General features: G+C 37.5%; 1 protein-coding gene across 1 annotated transcript in view; it reads left to right on the top strand.

Annotated features, from left to right (window-relative positions):
• Positions 1-5,000, top strand: part of LOC144959737 (uncharacterized) — a 575,502-nt gene that overhangs the window by 344,923 nt on the left and 225,579 nt on the right. The window lies entirely within an intron of this gene.

Raw genomic sequence — 5,000 nt, 5'->3', positions numbered from 1 at the left:
AGATCAACTTCGAACTATCTATACTTAAAGAAAGGTCGATTTAATTCAAGTTATTGTTTATAAACAACCAACTATGTTTGTCCGACCACTTGTGAAGGTGTGTCCCAAATGTCATGTTTTGATTGGTTAATAGGAAGACTGCTGGCTATGTGGTCTAGTGGTATGACACTTGCTTTCGGATCGGAAGGTCCTGGGTTCGAGCCTCGCTCTGCGCATAGTTGAGTCCTTGGAGAAGGCTCTTTACTCACATTCTCTCACCGTACTCAGATGTAAAATGAGTACCTGACCGTTAACAGCGTTGTCTTTGTCCCAAAAATTTGTAATATCGCCTGACAGGCGTCATGTCTCGTCCTACATGTTATGTGTTGCTGTTGGCCAGGGACCCCTTGTAAAGCGCTTTGAGCACGTTTAGTGGATATTGCGCTATATAAAGCTCAAGTTTTTTTTTTTCTGGCTGTTTCGTGAAGAAAGTAGGTAAAGGGTTAAATATGCCTTTTTTATTTTTACATTTTTTACTTGTATAGCTTTTATTTGGCTTTAGATACTTAGTTCCTATGACCTCGACTGGGGCCCGGTCTCAAATTGGACACCTCTATCTTTGTCGATTCAGTCTTGTCATGGCCAGATGGCGCCACCTGAGTTCTAGCCCCCCTCAAAGTCAGGAACGGTTTTTAAAGGATTTGTGTGACCAGAATAAAGACTTCCGGTTTTCCCTTGGGGACGATGCAGCCAAGGTCGTGGACCTGTTAGAGAGACCGCTTGACAACTGGAATGGGCCAGAACAATTGTGACACATCGTCTCAAACGGTATTATGTCGGAACGAACCAAATGCTTATTTAAAAGCCGAATTAAATGTTAAACTGGTCAAAAAATATAAATTGTTGGCATTAGCACCCTAAAATATGGTATCTATTCTCCTCAATAAAACATACAAACTCAACACAAGTCTGACATTTCTGGCTATAAATTCAATTTTCAACATCTTAACCATCCCGACTTAATGCCGTTTTGAGGCGAAGGGTCACAATTCTTTCTGAAAATAAAGATTAGAAAATGTGTGGAGCGGACATAGATGTATTCATCGGGTATTTCTAAAAATAGTGCGACGGTGACCTTCCCCTTCTTAAAACGAAAGTCGTGGATCTAACATTTAAATTTATGGGGATGGCGGAGATATTTGGAGGAAAAGGAAGGAAGGAGGTTGAAGATGATGATGGTGAGGAAGATGATGATGATGATTATGAGGTCATGATGATGATGATGATGGTGATTATGATGATGATGATGATGATGATGATGATGATGATGATGATGATGATGATGATGAATATGATTATAAAGAAAAAGAAGAAGAAGGAGATGATGTTCTTTAAGTTGTATTATTATTATTATTATTATTATTATTATTATTATTATTATTATTATTATTATTATTATTATTATTATTATTATTATTATTATTTATATTATTATTATATATTATTATTATTATTATTATTATTATTATTATTATTATTATTATTATTATTATTATTATCATTATTATCGTTATTATTATTATTATTATTATTATTATTATATCATTATTATTATTATATATTATTATTATTATTATTATTATTATTATTATTATTATTACTATTATCATCATCATCATTATTATTATTAAACGAAACGTCCATATATATCTGTTTTCGTATATTATTATTATTATCATATATTATTATTATTATTATTATTATTATATATTATTATTATTATTATTATTATTATTATTATTGTTATTATTATTATTATTATTATATTATTATTATATTACTATTATCATCATCATCATTATTATTATTATTACTATCATAATCATCATCATTGCCTCTTACCCAACCTGGTCTCCAGCTGTTCCTGGCCATATTTTTTCACCAACATAATGTCTGAACGTTCCCACTTTGTCTCGACTTTAAACAGTTTGAACTGTGAAACGAATTAGACACGGAGTTTAAGAAGGGGATTTTATTACAGCCATTATTTTTATCAAAGAGATTTTATTGTTTTATCACAAACCGGAGCAGTGCATTCGTATCAATTTCCAATACAGGCTATTAGCGCCAGGACATTTTATTAATCGAGTAATTACCCAGACAGTTAAATAATTCAGTTTTTTTTTTTTTATTTTTTTTTCTCGTCCTGCTCCAAGGCGAACCGGTTGGGTTTTTATTTTTATGATGGGTGGTTTATGGGAATGTTTTATAGCCTAATTAATTATTTCATACAAAACAGCAAATAAATTAATACTAAGGCGACTGGAGATATTGGGGGAGTGGGTGGGGTGGGGGGGGGGGTTTCGTATGGCTCGATGGGAGCGGTCTATAGATAGTATGCGCTTGGCTAAGAAGCTCACAACATTGCCATCCAGAAGTATAACAGACCAACAAACAAGACTATTTGTAACCTTGAACGTTTTTAGTCTGGTGATACAGTTTAATGAGAATTACTCAAAAACTGGATGGCAAAAAGCAATAACTTAGGCCTGAGTGATGTCATCTTCATACTATCCATATTCATGTTTTCGTAAAAGCAGGTCATCAGTCACATGATTTGTTGCTGTCCAACGATTGGATATTTCTTAACAAATGTAAACACGCTGCTTTGTTTACAAATGTTACAAACATACCCATGTGTCAAGCTGAATCAAATGACCAATCGTGATGTTAGATATTGAAAAAGCTGTGAACACCTTTCACTAAGTGGGTCACTTTGAGCACATTTTGCAATGTGACCAATGGCCTCGAGCACATGGAAAGTTAAAATAGATCATGCCCATTGGTAGAGTAATACGCTTCAACAGTCGTAACGTCACTTCCTTCCTGACGCATGGTAACTTAGTAACTGGCTCTAAACAATCGGAACAGTGGAGGACGCCCTTATGAAATATTTCTCAGACGAGCATAAAAGCGTATCCAGAGGAAAAAAACAACATTATAAATATGATCATGTTTTGACTTTTACACATTCTGATCACAAGACATATGAAAAGTTCTAGTCAGAATGAAGAATAAAAAGTACCGATTTTTTTTTGTTTAGAACCAAGATGCTGGGTGACATGACATAAAACTATTGAATCCAATTGGTAGAGTAATTGCATCACACACAAATACAAACACATAGACACATACAAACACACACATACACACACATCGATACATACTCACAAACACACACTGATACACAGACAGACACACACACACTAAGACTGGTATCCTTCCAGACGAGCCTGCAATCGAGTTTGTTTTCAATTTTTTTCTAAACTGCCCTATAGATAGTATGCGCTTGGCTAAAAAGCTCATAACATTGCCATCCGGAAGTATAACGGACCAACACACAAAACTGTGTGTATCCATGAACCTTTATAGTCGGGGTTAATACAGTTCAGTGAGCATTACTCATGATCGCGGATGGCAAAAAGCAATAACAAAGACATGAATGACGTCAAATTCAATCTATCTATTATTAACTTACGAATCAACATGAAAGTGCCTGCTCCACTCACTTTTTTGAAAAAAGTATTATCTTATCTTATCTCTGGTCTATATCAAAGTATATTTATACTTTCTAAGACAGGCGTTTCGATGTGCTTATTTAGAAGAATGTAAATTATGTTGATGCTCGAAGCTCAAAAGAAAATTGATAAAGGGGAAACCCGAAACGTCCATATTATCTGTTTTCGTATATTAAATTAAAGATTACATTCGGTTTCACATTGTTATTTATCATTCTGAAGAAAGCCATCTTGCTTGTCAAAGCATCGACTCACTTCTCATTTTGTGCGGCTATGGGGTCTAGTGATATGACACTCGCTTTCGGATCGGAAGGTCCTGGGTTTGAGCCTCGCTCGGCGCATAGTTTAGTCCTTGGAAAAGGCTCTTTACTCACATTCTCTCACCCTACCCAGGTGCAAAATGAATACCTGGCCGTCAACAGGGTTGTCCTTGTCGAAAAAAATGTAATATTGCCTAACAGCCGTCATGTCTCGTCCTACATGTAAGGTGTTGCTGTTGGTCAGGGACGCTTTGTAAAGCCTTTTGAGCACGTTTAGTCGATAGTGCTCTATATAAAAGCTCAATTTTATAAAACCAACACTTCCACTACCATCCTTACCGCCACTACCATTACCACTACCATTACCACTACCATTACCACTACCACCACCACCAACCACCATAGCCACCAACAAACCACCACCACCAACACAACCACTATCACCACCACCACCACCCCCATAACATCACTACCATAATTACCACAATCTCCTTACCAACACTTCCACCCCTACCATCCTTACCACCAACACAATCATTACCACCTCCAACACCATTACGATCACAACCACCACCATTACCACCACCACCAGCATTACCACCACCACCACCACCACAACAACCACCATTACCACCACCACCACCATAACACAACTGCCCTAATTAACACAATCTCCTCACCAACACCACCACTACCACTACCACAACTACCAACATAACACCAACACTTCCATCACGACCATCGCTAATTCTTACCACCAACACAACCATTACCACCACAACCACCACCATTACCACCACCACCATTACCACCACCACCACAACCACCATCATTTACCACCACCACCACCACCATTACCACCACCACCACCACTACTACCATCATAACACCATTACCATAATTACCACAATTTTCTCACCAACACTTCCACCACCACCATTCTTACCACTACCTCCACCACAACCAATACCACCAACACCACCACCACCACAACGAATACCACCACCACCATTGCCAATACCACCACCATTACCACCACTACCATCATTACCACCACTACAACCAATAGCACCACCACCATTACGACCATTACCACCACCACGACCACAACCACCACCACCATTACCACCACCACAACCAATACCATCCCACCCCCCCCCACCACCACCACCACCATTACCAC

The sequence above is a fragment of the Berghia stephanieae genome, chromosome 14 (assembly GCF_034508935.2).
Source record: "Berghia stephanieae isolate SIO BIC M18660-M18661 chromosome 14, UCSD_Bste_1.3, whole genome shotgun sequence".
Lineage (NCBI taxonomy): Eukaryota > Metazoa > Mollusca > Gastropoda > Nudibranchia > Aeolidiidae > Berghia > Berghia stephanieae.
Note: the sequence above shows the minus strand (reverse complement) of the source record. Positions and strands in the feature narration are given on the sequence as shown.